General features: G+C 44.8%; 1 long non-coding RNA gene and 1 pseudogene across 1 annotated transcript; one reads left to right on the top strand and one right to left on the bottom strand.

Annotated features, from left to right (window-relative positions):
• Nucleotides 1–471: 471 nt before the first annotated feature.
• Nucleotides 472–17,062, top strand: LOC118693621 (uncharacterized). Its single transcript, XR_004981288.2, has 3 exons — nt 472–505; nt 1,223–1,329; nt 16,950–17,062. It is a non-coding gene; the product is annotated as an uncharacterized LOC118693621 (long non-coding RNA).
• On the bottom strand, nt 6,443–21,308 carry LOC118693616 (myosin heavy chain, skeletal muscle, adult-like; annotated as a pseudogene).
• Between the last annotated feature and the right edge of the window lie 636 nt (nt 21,309–21,944).

The following is a 21,944-nucleotide window of genomic DNA, read 5'->3' as shown; positions in this document are numbered from 1 at the left end:
AAAACAGACAGGGTTACTAGAATAGTTTATCATCTAATGAGAAGCCTTTAGCTGTAGGAATGAAATTATCAACATGCAAGAAAATATGTTGTCTCATATACTGACTTGATCCAAAATGCATAGATAAGCACCCAGGTTTCTTGTTAAAAAATGGAAGATGTGCAGCATTTTTACTGCTTCATGTTAGTTTTACATTAATCTAGAAGGAAAATTTCCCATGCGAATTGCAGCTTGCAAATGCAATGGGATTTGCAGCTTGCAAATGCTATTCTCAGCTATGCTGTTAATATTTTTAAAACATGCCAGGAGGGACCTTTTTGCCTGCGGATCCTTAATGACTGATAAGGAATGTGTAGCCTCTTACTGAAGATCCCTGGGTAAAGTAAGACCTCTCAGGAATGCTGGCATGAGACAAGGAGAAATGCCAGAACATTAATTCTCTGGTGCAAGCTTCTCACTGTGACACTTTTGCTAAGATGTGGCTGAACACTGGACCCTTGAGATGGTAAGAATGAATTTTACATTGAATTTCTATTGAAAGATGGGTATTGGGTTGAATAAAATTAAATATGTTGAGTACTTTCTCTGGTTTCTGCATATTTAATCTGGGCAATTTTTTACCTGGGTAAAATGAGTCCTTCAGAAGCTTGAGCTATCATTCCAGATGAGCAGTGCTAAAATGGATGGATAGAAAAAGAGTTGGGGATTACGTCTAGCAAAAAAAACCAAAACAGTGATGAGCCTAACAAAGGAGAGATTAACTAACCTGGTGAGGTACTTTTGGCCAGTTAGTCTTGGCCATTGCAAGAACAGAACAGGAGAGAGCTGACCTTTGTGCCTGCACTACTTAGAACATCCTTATATCTCAGGGTAGCTGTGAATGGACTGAGATGGCTTTGAGTTCTTCTGATCCTTCCTTTGGAGACTCATTTCTGCAATGATTGATGCAGTTATTAGCTAATCTCACAGCAGGGAAAACATGTGGGACTTCTGAAGTTTCAACTGTATATTTTAAACCTAGGAATGTCTTTATTTTGCTTGGTGACACCTAAGTGTCTGCCCACTGAGGAAAAGTCAGTCTTGCAAAGAAAAGTGAAGAGGGAGGGCAAAACCAGCTAGAGATTAGTGACAGTTGACTCACAGAATTTTTAGACTTAATGATAAACTGCTTTCTGTGTGCGTGAGATTTCTATGGTTACTCAAATTCCTCCCATCTTCACAGCATATGTCAGAGAAACATGAGCAGCATGTTCTGGATGAGGAGGTGACATTCAGGATGCCCTTTCCATCACATGCCAGAGTAGCTGAAAATCTTCAGTTACCAAACAGGTGAGTGAGGTGGACAGGCTCTGATGGCAATGGAAGGAGAAGGAAAAGGCAAAAGGAGCTGGACAATGGCATGGAAAGATAAGAAATGAGAACAGCAATATGAAATAAAATTAGCTTGATTAATTGGCTTGTTTCTCTGTTGACTGTACTTGCAAGAGAAGCAGAGAGATGCTATACCGTGGAAATAAATTTGCTTAGATTTGCACAACTAGCCTTTTTTTTCCTCTAAGTGAATGTTGCAGTTATATGAAAATGTTTACCAGTTTTTTCATAAAACAAGGACATCAGAACATTAAACCCAAATTGTACAAGGCATTTTCAAGTGCAGAAAAAGTTTGCAGTATTGATACAAGATGTTTAGTATTGGTAATTACCATATTCATTATTTACATAGGAAGAAGAGGGTTCTCCAAATTTGCTTTCAGTTTTGAGAGGATACACATTAAGAATAGTAAAACATTGGTTTCTCATGGATGTTCTACATGTGTCCTAACAATGTAATATGGATCTTCAATAAGCTGGGCTGTAATTCCCAGGAGAACATGTAGGACTAGAATAATCTATCTAAAGATGGCTTTAGGAAGAGCACACCTTGTTTGAAATTATTAGTTTAGACTGAAAATTATAGGAAGTTGTAAGAATCCTGAAAAATCCCTGCAAAATAAAACATTCAATAAGTGTGATATGAGTTTAGAATCCTAAGGAATATAATAATTTTCCAAGTACAGCATATTATATTTTCAAGGTATTTATAATTTATGGTTGATATTTTAAAATTTTTTTTATTGTTCAAAATGTATTATCCAAAATAAAAATGCTGTTTTTCTTATTCATTTATTTACCAACCCAACTCAGTGAATTCTTTTCTACCATGGAAACATTCCAGGTCTGCCACAATAACATACAAACACAAATACAAACCAAAAAATTCCCTAGAAATCTTCAGAAATATCAAAATATACTTTTCCCCCCAAAGTTAACTTTTGATGGGTTATAACCTCCACTTCCTTTTCTTCCTAATTCAAAAGCCATAAACCTTTTTGACTAATCAACACAACAGTGTTTCTCTTTATTGCATTTACTTCTGAAGATTTGAGACAACTTCTCTAGTTTCTCAGAGTTACTTTTAATTCTGATGCCATTTCACCCTGCCAAAGTGTTTGGATGTCCCTGTCCCAGAAATCTCTCAGGACCTTCACAAATTCTGCAATGTGACAACCGTGTGAGATAATCAGGGCAGGGAGTTGTGATAGTCATGGTGTGGTCAAAAGGCCAGCTCCTGTGGAAGATACATGATGTGGTTTCCAAGTGTGCCACTGAATACCCCTGCTCTAAAGGACAATAGAAATCACAGCACAGGATGCTCATGTATTCTTTACCTGCCATGGTAGCTCTGGGTATTTTAAGCCAGAGTTTTTTCCCCTGAAGACCCAGGTCTCTGGCAGACTCATGCTGGGACAGGCTGTGTCCATCTCAGTAGCTCTATCATGATGGAAAAGTCACATCCTGGCCACAGATTCCTCCTAGGACAAGGAATCCACCAAGCCAAGGACATGAAGTACAGCTCACCTAAATAGGGCAATTATCTGTTCTTGGCCCTCCAAAGCCCTGCCCTCCTGCAGCTGTGGGCAACTCACTGCCACATGCTGGGGCAGAGGAGAGGAAAGACCTCATCCCTGTCAGCAAGAGGAAGGAGATGACTGGAGGGCACTTCTGTGCCTGCAGCCTCAGCTGCACAGAGACTACCAGATGGAACCGTCCTCTTTGGGACAGAAACAGCATCTTTGGGGGTGGGTGTCTCCCTTCCTCACCTGGTTTCTGCACATTCTGACATGGTGGAATCAGCAGTGATTGCATGGGAAGTCTTTGAGAATGTCCTCATTAATACTCAGTGTCAAAGAGGAAAATCTCTGTTGCCCCACAGTTTGATTTGCATTACAGGTATGATTTAAGGGCCCATTGAATGTGCTCTCACCTCAGACTGGCATTCACCTCTTGGGACTTCCATCCTTTGCCCTGAAAGCCCATTTCAGTCTAGGTGCCAGGCCCTCAGCACTTGCTGTTCTGCCCCACTGATCATCTCCTATCATGCTGCTCTACCAGCTGAGGGAGAGATAGCCTGGGTTTGCAGTGTGTGCTAGAAACTGACCCTACCTCTCACAGCAGCCCTGGTGGTTCCTTTCTGGGCAGAGTACCCAGTGCACATGAGGCCCTGTGCCCTAAGTAGTGCCTGCTTCTGTCAGCTCAAGGTCTTTTCTTCCAGCATTGATGACCCAAACATTTCCAGCTGTTCTTTGGCCCATCCCGACTGTTCTTTGGGGAACACATGAAACTGGCCCACCTGGCTGGATTTTAACCCCTCTGCTGTGACTTGCTCCTAACAGGTAGGTCAGGAAGTTTCAGCACCCAGGTTTCAGGGAGATGGGCCAGGCAGTTTCAGCAGGTTTGAAGCACCCAGGTTTCAGGGAGATGGGCCAGGTAGTTTCAGCAGGTTTGAAGCACCCAGGTTTCAGGGAGATCTCCCTGCTGGTCTGCAGAGGAGCAGGGCCCAGAGCAGGGTCCCCTCGATGGCTCCAGGCTGCCATCCCCTGGCACTGGGTGCTGGAGCAGAGGCCTGGTCAGCTGCTGCCCGGCAGCTCCCTGTGACTGACAGGAGCCTGATGGGGCCATGGGACGGGCACCCCCTGCTCCTCTCACCAGGAATAATGCTGTTGGCTTCCTGCCAAGGATCCTAAAGGAACTTCAGTGTCAGGTGACAGGCCCAAGCTGAGGAGAAAGCTGATGCCACCTGTGCTGTCAGAGCAACAGCCAAGGCCTGAGGGGCCAGGCCCAGCCACCATCCCAGCTGATGTCCTGGGCTCAGTGTCCTCTGGTTGCCCATGGCGACTGTCCCTGCCTGGGACACGGCTTTCCTGAGCTCTCCAGAGGGCCAGGGGAGTCGAGGTGAAGGCAGGGCTGAGTCTCCAGTCTCCATAACCATCATGTCAGAGCCACCAGTCCGGCCAGGGCTTCTCCTGCAGCAATGATACTCCTGGGACACTGTAGGCCATACTCTGGAGTACAGCCCTACATCCTTGCCTACATGAGGGCTGGGAAAGCACAGCTTGAGCAAAGGGACATGGATGGCAGCTGGACCTCAGAGCAAGCCCTGCTTCTTCATCCTCACCCAGGAACTCCAGGATTGCAGCTGTAAAATGCTGCACTTTCAGAGCTGCACCCCAGCCTGTCTTTGCCATTTGCTGGTCAAAATGGAGAGGCAAAGCCCCATCCACCCGAAGGAGCCCTGGCTGACTGCTGGTCAGTATGAAGTACCAGGGCAGCTGCTGCCCATGGGACAGCACATCCCAGCAGGGAATGGCCATGGCCATGGTGCTGGGCCCCATTCTGGTGTTTAACCTTTCAGCTGGCAATGGAGCTGTGCTGCACTGAGTCTCTCTGGGGTAAGAATAGCAGCTGCTGCCTTGGGACACAGCACACGTGTCCAGCTCCTCCAGGGCAGGCACGTTGCAGTGCCACACAGAAGGCAGCCTACCCGCCCAGGAATGTCTTCAGGCGCTATTAGTGGAAGCAGATCATCCCCACAAACAGGCACGACCCCGCACAGGAGCCTTGGGAGACTGGGGCTATTTTGGGCTTTTGACATTGAGCATGAAAGAGGATGGGCTGATCCTCCTGCCATGGGCCTCCTCCAAAGCTCCTTTCAGCCTTGTCCTCTCCTCCAGCAATGGCTCTTGTGGAGACTGAGGGGCAGTTTGGTGTGGCCTGGAAGTGCAGGAGGAGAGGACAGAGGGAGCTGTGAGTTTGCTGGGGGGCAGGGCCAGCCCTCAGTGCCATCAGCAGTGCCCAGCTGTGCTCAGGGCAGGTCCTGCCTCAGGGCGTGCACCTGTCCCTGAGCTCAGGGCAAGGGTCCTCCTGCTTTATTCTCAACCACACTCATAAGAGTGAGAGAGATACAAGAGGGTGCATACAAGAGAAACAGGCAGAAAACTGGAGGAAAAAGCAGCTGATTTTACAAAAAAATCTAAAGAGGGATATAATAGGTCAGAACAGACACAGTCACACCCACAATGAGAGAATTGTTTCTTCAGTGACTTTCCAGTCCTTCCCCATCGGTGTTGTTTGGGACAGTGCTTTTGGACAAGTCATCAAAAAACTCTCCAGGTGTCTCATGTGACAGTAGGGCTCATTGACTCCTCACTGGTGTGCGTGACTTCTGCAAAACGGGGATGGGGTGACTGGCTGCGACAGCTTCAGAAAGGGACAGAGCTACAACAGTGGGGGAAACTTCATGAGCTGATATTGCTGAAAGGATTTCCAAATTGACTTCATAGTCCTCAGCTCTTACTAACCTCTTTGACTCAGTGTATACACAGAGCCCCATGGCCTTTGGGGTTTCTGGGGAAATCCTCTGAAGCCGAGTGTTCTCTCTGTCAGTATGCTGAAGAGGTCTGTTGGAGCTACGTGGTGTGTGAGAGTGGGGCACTAAGGGACAGTCCTGACAGTCCTTCCAGTACACAGCCCCAGGCAGGCTCAGCTATTTGCCAGCCCAAGAGAAACTGGCAGCAGCTGGTGGCGGCAGCTGAGGAAATCTAGGGTGAGGGAGATGGCACAATGTAGGGACACTATTGGTGTCTTGTAACTGTGCTCTTTGTGACTCTGTCAAGGAACTATCAGTCCTTCACAGTGAAATGCACTGCAGCTTCTGATGACTCTCTGAGAGATTAATGTTTAGGGTTTATGAGGGCCAGCATCACAAACAAGAGTAGGAAAGGAAAAAGCGAAAGGAACACCCTCTCTTGACTCTCCCATGGGAAGAAGCTGTGCTAAAAGGACAATGGGAGAACCATTAGGAGGATCTGAAGGCAGGAGCTAAACAAAGAGCTGCTGGAGACAGGAGAGAGCACAGGCTGGATTTTTCAGGAGTCTGCACAGCAATGGCCAGCCTCTAATTTTCAGATCCTCAATCCAGCACTGGCACCAGCTTCTCCCTTGTCCCAGAGCAGAAAAGTAAGGAAACGTCTTCTGCAGTGCAATTGCCCAAGGAAGATAAAACCCAAAGAAGAACAAAACCCAAAGAAGAACAAAACCCAAAGAAGAACAAAACCACTGGCCATAGTGTGTATGCAGAGGAATCTACTACAGTCTTTATTCACTAGACACTGAGGTGGGTACTAAGGCTCATGGCAGTAGGAAAGTGACCAAGAAGTTCACATTTTGTGCAGCCCTCAGGTCACTTTGCTGCCTGGTGACATCCTCACTCTTCCTCTTCTATCCTCCTATGGAACTCGCGGCTCTTGGCTCGGAGCTTGTTGACCTGTGACTCTGCAATGTCAGCCCGCTCCTCGGCCTCCTCCAGCTCGTGCTGGATCTTGCGGAACTTGGACAGGTTGACATTGGACAGCTCCTCCTGTGTGGGGAAAGGGAATCAGTGGTGAGGAGCCCAGGGCAGGGGCTTCATTCCTCTTGCACCTTGGCTTTGTTGAGCTGCAGCTTTTCCCTTGGAGGAAGGAACAAATCTCCATCCCATTTCTTCCACTTCTCACATGTCATCATCCTCACACATAGCTCCTCATCCTTGCCTTTGAGGAATATCCCTTGTAGAAGGAGCACAATGGGATTTAAACATAATTCTGCTCTGGAATGTGGGAAGGAAGTAAAATGGGCAGCTGGAAATGTGATTTTTTTAGTGCAGAATCAAATATTCAATTACCTCTGCAGATCCTTAAGTGGGGTTAGGAATTTATGAGACAGTGATTACAAGAGGCCTCCTCTCATAAATTGCCTTAACTGAACAAGAAGCCCTACACTGTGCTGGACTATTTCCACAATGAAGAAACTATGCTCAGGCAGTCTTAAATTCAGGGGCTGTAGGACTTATCTCAGGGCATCCCTGACTGCTGCATGCCTAGAAACAGGCAAATGTTCGTTGTACAATTATAAAAGCATAACACAAAGGTATTTGGGAGGGGAATTCCAATACCTTCCCTGTCTGCTATAAAAACTCTAAAAATAAGGGTTTTTTCTTAATTTCCTAATACATTGTATTACTGATATTAGTTATAAGACTCCCTCTAGGTTGCTTTGTGGTTCTAATGCAAAATAAGTTAGGTGCATTTGCCCTCCTTGGTAGTCTTAAGGATTCATTGGCAAGTCTGATTTATGATCCTTTCAGAGAATTAGAACTCCATTACTGATGAGTGGCATCTTCCAACTTTCTTGTATCTATCTCTGGGAAAGTGGTTCTTGCCAAGCACTCAGAGAGATACTTACAGCCTCCTCAGATTGTCTCTTGTAGGATTTCACTTTCAATTGCAGCTTGTCCACCAGATCCTGCAGCCTGAGCACATTCTTCCTGTCTTCCTCAGACTAAAGCAGTTGGCAAACACAATAGAGAGTCAATTCTTGGTTCTGCATCACGTGAGGTTAACAATTCCCCATGGGGATGGTGTGGGCAAAATGTGACTCACTGTGAGAAAGCCCAGTGAGAGCAGGAGAGCTCCTGCCTTACCTGGTAGGTGAGTTCCTTCACCCTGCGCTCGTACTTGCGCACACCCTTCACGGCTTCAGCGCTGCGCTTCTGCTCAGCATCAACCTCCCCTTCCAGCTCCCGCACCTGCAAGGACAAGCCCAGCCCTGCAGCTGCCCTGGCAATGTCTCTCCAAGGAGGGACACGCTCACTCAGGCACAGCCCCAGCCCTACACACCCTGGCCTCCAGCTTCTGGATCTGCTTCTTCCCTCCCTTCAGTGCCAGCTGCTCAGCCTCATCCAAACGGTGCTGCAGGTCCTTCACTGTCTGGTCCAGGTTCTTCTTCATCCTCTCCAGGTGGGCACTGGTGTCCTGCTCCTTCTTCAGCTCTTCTGCCATCATGGCCGCCTGATCAGAGCAAAAGGTCAAAGCCATTTTGGGACTGAAGATATTTTGGGGAGACTACATTCATCAGCAGCAATGCCAGGAGCACCCAACTCACATCTGTGATGGCCTTCTTGGCCTTCTCCTCAGCATTGCGGGCTTCCTGGATGGTATCCTCCATTTCACCCTGGATCTGGGCAATGTCTGTTTCCAGCTTCTTCTTGGTGTTGATCAGGCTGGTGTTCTGTGCAATGGGAAGAACATGGCAAGAGTTGAATTCTAAAACCTACCATAATAAACCTTCTGCCTGAACAAAGACTTTCCCCCACCAGCTTCCTATTCTTACTCTGGAATTATTGTGAAAATGGTTGTTTACAAAATGTCAGGTATGGGCTTGGGCAACTGATGCAAAACACGCCTCTCCTTGGGGACAGCAGTTGTAAGGCCTTTCTAGTACTGCTGATTCTCTGGTAAATTTCAGCCCTCTGTGTTTGGCCAGTGTCAACAGAGCTATTTGCTCCCTGCCCTGACCTGGGTGTGGAGGAGCTGCACACGTTCAGCAGCATCCAGAAGCTCCTGCTCAGCCACTTTCCTCGACCGCTCCGTCTGCTCCAGGGCTGCCCGGAGCTCCTCAATTTCAGCCTGCAGCAGGTTTGCTCTGCGCTCCACCATGGCCACCTGCTCCTTCAGGTCATCCTTTGTCCTAAGTGCATCATCCAGATGGATCTGGGTGTCCTGGAAGAAAAGAGAAAAGAAATTAGTAGGTGTCCGTCACTTAAGTGGCATAAATATCAGGGATCTCATTTTTCTCTTTCTGTAGCTCTGCTGAACGGACCTTGAGCACAGCCTGGGTGTTCCTCAGGTTCTTCTGTGCCTCTGCAGCCTGGCGGTTGGTATGGCTCAGCTGGATCTCCATTTCATTCAGGTCTCCTTCCATCTTCTTCTTCAGCCTCAAGGCTTCATTCCTGCTCCTGATCTCAGCATCCAAGCTGCTCTGCAAGGAATCCACAACTCGCAGGTGGTTCCTCTTCAGCTGGTCAATCTCCTCATCTTTCTCTGCTATCTTCCTGTCAATCTCAGCCTTCACTTGGTTGAGTTCAAGCTGCAAGCGCAGGATCTTCCCCTCCTCATGTTCCAGGGAGGCCTGGAAAGGGAGACACAAATATTGATAGCATTGATAAACCCATTGTTTGTTTTTTAGAGAATGATAGGATATTTCCAGAGATCTCCACTGTCTGCACTTCCCAGCCAGAAGAGAAGACAACCAAGGCCTTGTTAGCCCTATTTCCTCATTTCTTTACTGCAGACACCAGTGATTATGGTCATATACCTCAGCTTCCTCCAGAGCAGCCTGGATTTCAGATTTCTCCTGCTCAATCTGCTTCTTCACTTTCTCCAGCTCATGAATCGCCTTTCCTCCCTCTGCAATCTGCTCCGTGAGGTCGGAAATCTCCTCTGTGGGAACAAAGATCAATGGCATGGTCAGGAAGAGAGCAGAATGGGAAGGGCCCTGTCCCACCAAGGTGACAGGCATCTCTGCAGACCTGCAGGCACAGAGCCATGAAGAATGGTGGGAATGGCTGATAGTGAGAAAGGCCAGGGAGGAGCAGAGGGCCAGGGACTTACGCTGCAAGTTCTTGTTCTCCCGCTTCATTGTTTCCAGGTGGTCCAGGGACTCCTCATAGGCATTCTTCATCTTGAACAGCTCCGTGCTCAGAGAGCGCGACTCCTTCTGCGAGGCCTCCAGCTCAGCCTGTGTTTCCTCATACTTCTGCTTCCATTCTGCCAGGATCTGAAGAGAAACGGGGGGTGAGTAGGGCTGTGGCCATCACAGGGCCCTGCTCTGACCAGGAGTGCTGGTGCTGGAGGCCAAAAGACCTTGTCAAAGTTCTTCTGCTTCTTATCCAGAGCAGCACAGGCAGCATTGGATTTCTCCACATCAATCATCAGGTCTTCCACTTCATTCTGCAGCCTCTGCTTTGTCTTTTCCAGGGAGGCACATTTGGCATTGACAGCCTCAACCTGTTCCTCTGCATCCTGCAGGCGCTGGGCCAGCTTCTTCCTGGGAGAAGACAAAAGGTCAGCTCACATTAATACTGAGCATTAGTGCGTGCTTGCTTTTTATTATAGTGTGCCTAAGCAATTTGCAGTTTGCAGTCACACAGTGCTAAGGGCTACATATACACTGTCCTTAGACTTTGCTTTTACTATCGTACTAAATATATTATAGGATAAAATTTCTCATTTCTATTGCTCTTCCGCAAATCAGATTTGTGACTTATTTCTCATAATAAAGTAATGTTTCCCTTGCAATGTCACCTTTGAATTTTCAGTCTTATTTTTCTGCTTTTTCTATCACCACTCACTTGGCCTCCTCGAGCTCCTCCGTGCGCTGAATCGCGTCCGTCTCGTATTTGGTTCTCCACTGGGCCACTTCACTGTTGGCCTTGGACAGGGCTCGCTGCAGCTCTGCCTTGGCCTCCTGCTCCTCCTCATATTGTTCCCGGAGCAAGTCACAGTCGTGGCGAGCGGACTGCAGGGCGTGGGCCAGGGCGTTCTTGGCCTTGAGGGACAATTGGGTTGGGACAATTAATTTCCCGTGAGATAGTAAAATGTTAACTTGATGAATGTTGTTGAAAATTCCTGGATTATGACATTTAATGTCAGACCAAGAAGAAATGGCATATTCCTTCCATGTTTTGAGAATCTAGAATGTTTTTTTCAGGAGAGATGATGGGTAAATTCTAAATGACAGCTATACAAGTGCGAATCATTGAATCCTTTTAAATATGTTCTAAAGTTTCAGCTGCCACTGTAAAAAGGTAGATTAAGATGTGCATTTTCTTTTTAGATATGTCTCAATCATTTTTTATATGTCATAATAAATTGATTAAAGACCTAAAATTTTTTTTCCCTGTCTCAGTATCCACATCGGGGGGGATGTCTTCCTCAGCTTTTCATACCACAGAGGGAGGAGATAAGATTTCTCACCTTGCTTGATAGCTCAAAAATTAAAATGATACAGCTAACATTCTGATTTTATGTGAGAGTAGGAAATATAAAGTAAACAGATTCCCAATCCAAATCAACCCCCTTACAGGAAGTAACTTTACCTTTATTTCTTCCTCCAAATGTCTCTTTAGTTCCTCAATCTGTTGAGTGAATGCCTGTTTGCTTCTGGATAACTGAGATATCAAACCATCTTTTTCTTCCACCTGACGTGAATATTCACCTAAGAAGGGTTTCAGACAGATTGCCATTTAGAATCATTATTAAATCAATATTTTTTAAGCACAGTATACCAGATTACAGAGAAGAGATCAATTTGAGTAAAGCATAAAACTTTTTCCTTATTATCACTGGTTACAGTTGTTCCATTTTGAGAGGATATAGGGGTGTATTACCTGACTCTGTCTGCAGACGAGCTCTTTGAGCATTGAGGTCATTGATCATGCGCTGATGCTCTTCTTCCTTGGTCTTAATCTCACTCAGCTGATCTTCCAGAGTGCGGCACATCTTCTCCAGGTTGGCCTGTGCATCAAAGTCACATAAAAAAAGAGGACTACCACTAAGTTCTAGCATACTATTCTCAAAGTGAAAAACAATGCAACTGGATGTGATAGCAGAATATAATCAGAATCAAAATAATGTATTAGGATGTGTATAATAGGGCAGTAACATGACAGAAACTCCATACCTTGGCTTTGGAGACAGACTCCATGTTACTGGCCAAGTCATCAATCTCCATCTTCAGCTCACTCTTCTCCTTCTCCAGCTTCTGCTTCACGCGTTGCAGGTTGTCGATCTGCTCGCCCAGCTCAGCTGTGCTGTCCGCGTGCTTCTTGCGCAGGGCGGCAGCCGTGGCTTCGTGCTGCAGCGTGGCCTCTTCCAGGTCGCGGCGCATCTTCTGGAACTCTGCCTCACGCTTCTTGTTCATCTCCACCTGAGCTGCTGTGGCCCCTCCTGCTTCTTCCAGGCGCTCACTGATCTCCTCCAGCTCCCTGGACAGGTCAGCGCGATGCTTCTCTGCTTTAGCGCGAGAGGTTCGCTCTGCCTCAATTTCCTCCTCCAGCTCCTCAATGCGGGCCTGCACAACAGCAAGGACCCTTCACAACTGTGCCCTCTTCCTGCCTGAGCTGAACCTGAGCAAGGCAGGGCAAGGAACAGAGACTTGCCTGCAGCTCCTTGATCTTCTTCTGAAGTTGTACGCCCAGGGCTTGTTCATCCTCAATGTTGCTCTGGATCTGGCTGATTTCAAAATCTTTCCTTTGGGACAAGTGAACTGTGTTAGAACTCAAAGAAAAAAGACAAGTGCTGCAACCCAGCACTCAGGTGCCCCAGAACCACACTTACTTCTTCAGTTTCTCATCCAGCTGCTGCTTATCATTCTCCAAATCCATGATGCTGTCCTGGGCCAGCTTCAGGTCTCCTTCCAGTTTCCTCTTAACTCTCTCTAGGTCCACGCGCAGTTTCTTCTCTTGCTCCAGGGACCCTTCCAGCTAAACACAACAAGACCATCAGGGCTCTACACAGCCACATTGGACTCCCTGTTCCTGCTCTATGTCTTTGTGCTTACATCATCCACTTGCTGTTCCAGCTTGCTTTTGGCTTTGGTCAGAGTATTGACTTTGTCTTCCTCTGCCTGCAGGTCATCCAGGGTCTGCTGATGGGCTTCTTGGAGGGCTTTCTTCTCCTTTGTCAGCTTCACAATAGTCTCATCCAAGGCTGCCATCTCCTCAGTAAGGTTTTTCACCTTTGAGAAGAAGGGAACAAGCACAGACAGAAAATGGTGCTTAAAACTTTCTAAGACAAGTTTTTCCGGAGTGTGAGTGACAGGTTCTACCTCATACCTTGTTTTCAGTGGCATGTTTTTCCTTCTCCACCTTGGCCAGTGTTAGCTCAAGGTCATCAATATCTTTCTTCAGCTCTGAACATTCATCCTCCAGCTTCCTCTTCTTGGCTGTCAGATCAGCATTAATTTCCTCTTCATCCTCTGCCCTTTCTGTCAGCTCCTTAATTTTGGCTTCCAGCTGGATTTTGTTTTTGATGAGCTGGTCGCACCTTTCCTCAGCATCAGCCAAGCTATCTGCTTCCTGGTGGATAGAAAAAATTTTGTGGATTCTTATGTTTTGTAATTTCTCTGCTCTGACTCTTTTAATCCTGTGTAGCAGCTGAACCTGACCTTCAACTCCAGCAACAGAAGGATCTTAAGTGCTAGTTACCAAGCAAAGAGAGGATGGCTTTTCATGCACCTGTATCCACAAGTACAACTTTCAAGTGTGGTTTGCTTTTTGCCACAAAATTAATTCATTGTTCTACCTCTTGTCAAGAATCTACATTTGCCTCCTTCCTCTGAAGACAAGAGCACTGAATCCTAGTTTAAACTCTCTGTATCTTTACAGTGGCTGTCAGAGTGCTTACCACATCACTGCTAGCATTTGTTTCCTCACCTTCACATACATATATTATAATATCCCAAATTTATAACTTTTGGTCTTCTATAGTCTGATCTTCTGTTCATAAAGAACAGTCTGAATGTATAGACTTATTTTCTGAGTGATAAAATAAAGGTGATAAACTTACAGCCTGTACTTGGAGCTGCAGGTCATTTTTCTCCTGCACAAGTTTCACCATTTTCTCCTCCAGCTCCTTCCGCTTTGCCTCAGACTTTGCAAGCTCCTCCTTCGTTTTCTCAAACTCTTGCTTCATGTTGGCCATTTCTTCTCAGACTCTGCACTCTTCAGCAGGGCTTGATCTTGAAGAACAGCTTCATCCATGGCCAGTGTTTGACATTCATGAATGCACGAATATTGTACTGGATGCAGAAGATGGACTCCCTGAGGCATAATTAAAATGTACAATGAATATTCTCTGTCTGATGAGTGTCAACACTTCCCCCCAAGCAGAATGACTCTTTAACTGAAGAAGAGGAAGGTGTACCTGCGCTCCACCATTCTCTGGTACTCCACCCTCATCAGGAAGCCCCTGCACCTGGCCTGGGTGCGGGTGATGAGCTGTGCCAGCTTCTCATCCCTCATCTCCTCCAGGAGCCCCAGCAGCCCAGCTTTGAAGAACACCTTGAGAGAGGGAACGTTGCAGCACATCACTGTCAGGTAGAGAGAGCAAAGCCCAGGCAGGCAGTGAATGGGGGGTTTTGTACCTTGGTGTGTCCAAATTTGTACTGGGTGTGATCCACATCGATTGACCCAAGGAGCTTCTCAGAAGCCTTCTTGCTATCGATGAACTGTCCCTCAGGGATGGCACTGGCATTAAGCACCTTGTATCTGTGGAATCAGAAGTAGATAAGGCTATTTTTTTCCAAGTAACATGCAGTCGCCTCTAAACCCCATCAACAGTTTTTGAAAACAGAGCACAGCCTAAATGGACCCACGAATTAGCCAACATTGCTTTTAATGATGCTGACAAGAGCAGAGCTCTTACCTCTGTTTGAAGTCAGCATAGAGGACTCTGCTGGGGAACCCTTTCCTGCAGATCCTGATCCCTTCCAGCACGCCGTTACAGCGCAGCTGGTGCAGCACCAGCTCGTGCTCCATGGCACCTGGCAATGCAGAGCACAAATGAGGGGCACAGATTGCAGTGCAGAGGGGAATGGATGTATCAGAGCAAGGATTTTTCAGCTTGGGGTTCTTACCAGGTGTTTTAGTCTCATTGGGGATGATGCAGCGCACAAAGTGGGGGTGAGTGCTCCGCAGATTGGTCATCAGCTTGTTCAGATTCTCCTAGAGGAACCAGTTACCAGTGTGAGTTTCCTTGTATCTAGTGTTTGATGCACCAAGGTAATGATTTTACAAACTTCTCAAGCTGGGTTTTGAGCATTTCCATAAAGCCACAGAAACCAAAAAATTTCTTCTATTTGAAGATACTGAGCACCAGACTGAAATACTACAGTGCTGTTCTTAGTTCAGGGAAAACTTATATATAATTTCACACGTTCACAAAAAATAAATTACTTAGATTTTTCACATTCTGCCTTTAGAAGTCAATCTACTTGAGTTTTAAGAAATAGGGATTTTTTACAATGAGATATCTATTTCCTTGGAAATTATTTTCAACTCCTCAACAGAAATGCAGGAATACTAGTATTACATTTCTAGTTTGACTCAAGGACATAAAAATATGAATATCTGAATGATATCTGATAATTAAAAAAAAATAATCAAGAAATCTACCACAAATTAGGCTTCCATAATTTTGAAGACTGAATGCTATTTTTTGGACGTATTTGCAAAGTTAAAATTGACCGTGGAAAACCTGATGTGGAATTCCCAAAGAAATTTACCATCTTTATAGTAATATAAAGTAGCTCCTTCAAATTTAATATTAGCTTACCCCCTTTCTGCACATTTCAGAGATATCAGATACAGCACTATACCCGGAAAAGAGCTGAGACAGTCTGGAAGGAAGAACCCTTCTTCTTGCCTCCTTTCTTGCCACCACCAGCCTCTGCAAATTGAATAAAGAAAAACAACATTTTAAAATTACCATGAAACAACTTTAAATGTTTAGAGATTATGGCTTTAATTCTTTGACAAGTATGCCACATTAAAAATACAATTTTCATAAAACTGACCTGCATCTGCTCCACCATAGTTGGCAAAGAGTAAAGCCAGGGTCTTCACAGAAGATTTCTGGTACAGCCCAATGACAGTTTCATTCAGAGGGTCCTTGTTCTTCTCCAGCCACCCAGAGATGTTGTAGTCCACTGTGCCAGCATAGTGCACCAGGGAGAAGTGGGCCTCAACCTTGCCTTTGGCAGGCTTGGGCTTCTGGAAGTTGTTGGACTTGCCCAGGTGCTGGTCATAGAGCTTGTTCTTGAAAGAGGTGTCAGTTGCCTTGGGGAACATGCACTCCTCTTCCAGGATGGAGAAAATGCCCATGGGCTGGGAGAAATTATGACAGACAAAAGGGTGAAACAGATTAGAAAGGAGACATCTCTTGGTTGGAAGGTTGCTGAAGTCAGAAAAGGAAGCTGTTCCCCTAGTGACTTTTAAGTCAGAGAAAATCAACTAAGGCTCAATATTTTCAGTGTTGCTGTTTCATTCAAAATTATGGAAATGCCTTTGCTGATGAAATTATTATAGATATGACAATGTGAAATACTGTTCTCTCCATAAAACCTGTTTAGTGTTAAGTACTTAGAGAACATGACCACCTCTTTCCCTTCATTCTGTAATTTGGCAATGAATTCTCTAACCAAAAGCCCTTATATCTGAGTCGTGATCTCCAAAAACACTTTTACCCTGTTGTCACTTTCACAGAGTATATATTTGAAGAAGCCAAAATATCCTCACATGCTTTTTAGTTGTTTCTCTTGGCAAGCATAGAACACCCAATTTATATTAAACTTGAACAGGAAGGATACCTTCTCAATGAGCTCAATGCAGGCAGCCAGGTCCATCCCAAAATCAATGAATGTCCACTCAATGCCCTCCTTCTTGTACTCCTCCTGCTCCAGCACGAACATGTGGTGGTTGAAGAACTGTTGCAGTTTCTCATTGGTGAAGTTGATGCACAGCTGCTCAAAGCTGTTGTACTGCCAGACATAAAAAGACATGCAGCCTTTTCAAGGATCAGCAATAATACCAAGGTGTTTTCTTGTACAATCCTAATTCACCATGTCTTATACTTTAAGTACAAGTCCCCTTCCTGTGTAGTTTTCCTTTGCTATCTCTCCAGGATATTTTGAAAAGAGAAGTTTTTAATTTGGAGCACTGAGAAGATTTGTTTTCTATTCTCTTGTTTTTTCAGGATTAAAAACATGATTCCAAAAGCCCTACAAGAAACTGCAGGGAGATGAAATATATTTCAAAATCCTCAATTATAGTTCTACAAAAATTCTAGGAAAGCTGTGCTCCTTACATCAAAGATCTCGAAGCCAGCAATGTCCAGGACACCAATGAAGTACTGCCTGGGCTGCTTCGTGTCCAGCTGTTGGTTGATACGAACAACCATCCACAGGAACATCTTCTCGTAGACAGCCTTTGCCAGGGCGCCCACTGAATTGTTCACCTAAAGCATAAAGAAAGCTTTGGAGGTTACTCTACACAGCAGAGGAGACTCAGTGGGAACCATCACAGCATGCTCCACATTACCATGTTTTTTCTACCTGCTGCACAGTTTGGCCCTTGGTCACGTATTCATTCCCCACCTTGACTCGGGGGTAGCAGAGGGCCTTGAGCAGGTCTGCTGAGTTCAGACCCATCAGGTAGGCAGCCTTGTCAGCAACTATCACCAGAAAAGACAGAAGAATAGATATTAAAAAATTAAAAAGTCAGTGCTGGACTGTCCCAATAGTGTTCTCCACAAGGTTGCACAACAGTATCTGTCAAAGCTACAAAGCTAATTTCTCTTTTGTGTTCAGGACTCAGAGTCTATAACTCTTTCTGAGCTTCAGTTTCTGCAAACATTCTTCAAGAGAGCTCACTGCCTTTATCCTCTTTGAGGTGTCAGTATGGAACTTCAAACTTTTTAGACATATAGCAGGAGGATTTATCACTCAGAAAGATTGAGATATAGACTGTTGTTCCTACTGTGACAGAGATTAATGAAGTACACATTCAGAGTTCTCTCCAGTAGGAAAAGGTGAAGAAAAGCACAACCTTCTGTCTTGTTAGGCTCCATACTACAACAGAGGTTGCAAGGTGTATTTCACCTTAAGTATGATTAGCAATGTTACCACAATTGACATGCAAGTCTCCTGGCTTACTGTCGATGTACACTGAATCTCTTCTATAGTAGTCACAGAGGAAAAAGTACAGGTATCATTAAATGAGATAAATGCCTCAACTGGCATTTAGTCATGGAGCAACTACTGTTATTCTTAGTTTACACATTTAAAGCCTGAAATCTGCTTAAGTCCTTATGTAATGAAGACTATCTCCTTTGGAAAGGTTGCTGACTCTGCTGATACCTTCTGTGCCATCAGGCTCTGCCTGCTCCTCACGCTGTTTCTGCTTGAACTTCAGGTTCCCATAGTGCATGACAGCCCCTGTCAGCTTGTAGATGGCTGTTTTCTCATCAGCACTGAAACCCAGGATGTCAATGGCACTCTGGCAACAGAAACACAATGTACATATACCAGGGCTCAAGTCCACCAGATGATCATTTGGTAAAGTTACTCACATCTGTGGCCATCAGCTCCTCCTGATCATCAATGCTGGGGACCGTGATCTCACCTTGACTCACAAAGTGGAAATCATAAGGATTGGTGGTAATGAGAAGCATGTCTGAAAGCAACAGAAGGAGAAAAACCAGCTTAATTTAGTTTCCAGATAACACAATGAACTATTGCTCAGTGATCTTCCTTCAAAAAAAGTTAGTCATTTCTCCTACCAATTAGCTCTGGCTTCTTGTTGGACATGATCTGATAAAAGATGTGGTAGCTCCTTTCCGCCTTGAGCTGGAAAGTGACTCTGGACTTCTCCAGCAGATCTGGCAAGGAAGGTAGGACACAGTCAAGCACAAGGAGTGGGGAAGGCTGGAGGGAAGGGGGATCCGGCCAGAAGGGTCTTACATGTTTCAATATCAGCAGAAGCCAGTTTGCCTGTGGCACCAAAATGGATTCTGATGAATTTGCCCTGAAAACAGCAGAAAAGTCAATTGAGATTTATTTTACCAGTCTGGACAGCAAGAATATCCAAATTGGTGTTGACAGTTGTATCAATTAATAACTCACAAAGCGTGAGGAGTTGTCGTTCCTCACGGTCTTGGCATTTCCAAAGGCCTCCAGCAGTGGGTTGGCGCTGATGATTTGATCCTCAAGCGTTCCCTGCAGGATGATAATTATTGCTAGTTATCCTTTCCAAAAATCATGTCAAGAACAAAGGAAAGCATTGATCCCAACATGTATCAACTAATTTACCTGCATTTTGCCTGATCCATGTTCTTCCTTTTTCTTGTCCCCACTGGCTGCAATTGTTGCAAAGTACTGGATGACACGCTTTGTGTTCACAGTCTTCCCAGCCCCGGATTCTCCGCTGCCAAAGCCAAGAGAGAAGCAGAGGGTGCGTGGTCAGGCAGGAGGTGCCCTGGCACCGGGCAGCCCCGCAGGGACCCGCGCAGGGGGATACCTACGTGATCAGGATGGACTGGTTCTCACGATCTGTGAAGAGACAGAGGTAAGAAACAGAGGTAAAAAAAGACAAATAAGAAATTCAAGAACTAGGAAAAAAAAAAAGAGCTGAAGCTTCCACAGGATCCAGGAAAAGAAAATAGCAAAAAGTGCCCAGGGAATTCTAGTAGGTACTTTTGATGCTGCCAGCAGTAGTGCTGCTTTTAGCAACTGGTTCTATACAAAGGAATTGCTGCAGAGAAACTTTGGTAATCTTATGCCTTTCCTGACACTGTCTTTCCATCAAGCTACTTATTTCTCTTTTAATAGGAAAGTACAGGTTAGGAAAAATTGAGGTTGTAAATGTTTTGTATGTAAATTCTTCTGAAGGTAAAAGTCTCTAGAATAATCTTAACAGAATTTGGAGGCATCATTAATTACAGAAATATCTGACCAACATCTTTCATCCTTTTTCACCTCTATTTTTTAAATCCCTATATATACAGAAATTATGCATTCTTGAGATTATATGTTGACAACATTCATTTTTTATTTTTCCATTCTGAATGTATTTCCCAGAGACTAAGAAAAGAACAGGAGAAGTTCTAAAATCCTGCACACCTTTCATTTCAATGCATATATAACAAAGAGAAAATAAGAGGTGAAAGGAAGAGGGAAAAGTGGCAAAAATTTTTTTGAAGTTGTTCAATTTAAATGCTAAAAGCTTTATTTTTTCCTTGATTTATTTTAATGAAGCTTACTTTTCACTATACAGTGCAATTGATTTATAGATGCAGCTACAGATCAATGCATGAGTTTCAGAGATCATTAAAGGCTGTATGTAATTTAGATCACATGGCCATCATCTACATCATGAAATCCATTTGCATATTATGTTCCTCAGGTGAGTCTTACATACCACTTTAAGGTAGAGCTCTCTGTTTTCTTTGTCAGCACTGATGCTTGAAAATTTAAATTTATATTATGCACATCATTTATCAGGTATGTGTCATTTAACTGCACCCTGTACTCTCCATCTGAGACTAATTTAAAGATAAACATACATAAATCCATCCATATATGTAAGATTCCATTATAGGCATAATGGACCGCAAAATAGGCAATTTCTTTCAAGTGAATTTACACCCTCTAGGTTATGTCCAGGTTTTAGTGATTCTAATGAGAGCACTGACACTCAGCTCTCACAGACCATTAGAGTTAAGTGCATTAACATTCCATTAACTTCACACACACAATTTTTTTTAAGTGTGGCACCATATTTCCAGAGAATACTCTACATTGCCCTCTACAGATAGACAATTTCAAGAGCAGCTCAAAGGAAATCAAGCACTCACCAGTCAGCATGGACTGATAGGCATTGTCAGAGATGGAGAAGATGTGTGGAGGGGCCTCCTGGCGCTTCTTGCCTCGGTAGGCCAACACCACCTCGGGGTTGTACACCGGCAGCCACTTGTAGGGGTTGACGGTGACGCAGAAGAGACCCGAGTAGGTCTGCAAGGAAGGGACACAGCACCTTGGCTTCCCCTGAGGCTGGCCCAGCAGCTGCTGAGGCTGCCCAGAGGAAGCTGCTGCTGCCACTTACGTAGATCATCCAGGCTGCGTAACGCTCTTTGAGGTTGTACAGCACAGCGGGTTCGTGCAGGTGGGTCATCATGGCCATGTCCTCGATTTTGTCATACTTGGGAGGGTTCATGGAGAAGACTTGGTCTTCCTTCACAGTCAGGGTCTGCCAAGAAAACAAAAGATCCAGATGTATCACCTAAAACCTCAAAGTGGGGATCAAATTTTGTCCTTCAACCTTGTTTTTGACTCACCTCTCCCCCTTCAGTCTTGACAGTGACTTTTCCCGATTCCCTGCCTGTGATTGTCCCTTTCACAAAGGATTCTTTGGGATGAGCCACAAAGACTGATGACTTGGCATCAAAAGGTTTGTTCTGGGCTGCAATTCTCTCCTTCTCCGATTTTCGGAGGTAAGGAGCTGCCTCCCCAAAAACAGCCATCTCAGCATCTCCAGAGGCCATGGCTGTCCTCTAATGAAAGCTTGTCAGCAGAGGTGCCTTGTGAAGAACAAAATGTTATTGGTCATCAAGAAGAATAATACAATTAATACCGATGAGAAAGCTCCTTGCTCCTTGCTCTTTAGCAAATAAATTCCTGGTTAGTCTCCAAAATAAACTCTTAGGAAAACACCAATTAAATCCACTTTGATTTGAAGTTAAAAGTACCCTAGTCTGAACTCCAGAGTAAGACTTAGAATTCTACAACATATAGATCTTGTAACAGTAAACAGACCATCTAAATATTGAGTACAGTTTGGTAAGTCATCCTGAACTCTGACAAGGTTTGAGTTTTTCTCATAAAAGAATCTAGTAATAGAAAAATCACTCTCTGTTCGGGTCCTTAATTATTAGCCATGAGTCTTCAAGTACTTTCTTGCTGAAAGGATTACCTTTTCTATTAAGAATAAAAAATTACTTCATTTTTTAGATCTTCCCTACTTCCAACTATATAGCCTAAGCAAATTCAGCTGGAATATAAGAGGATTTATGAAGAGAATTCGTGCAGCTCTTTAAAAGTCCTGTCCTAGAATATAGATTAGGAATGAATATTCAGTGTATTACCTTTGGGTAACAGCTTGTATCCTGGAATATGGCCAACCCTGTAAAATAGGA

Source organism: Molothrus ater, chromosome 19 (assembly GCF_012460135.2).
Source record: "Molothrus ater isolate BHLD 08-10-18 breed brown headed cowbird chromosome 19, BPBGC_Mater_1.1, whole genome shotgun sequence".
Taxonomy (NCBI): domain Eukaryota; kingdom Metazoa; phylum Chordata; class Aves; order Passeriformes; family Icteridae; genus Molothrus; species Molothrus ater.
This window is presented reverse-complemented; position numbering and strand designations above follow the sequence as displayed.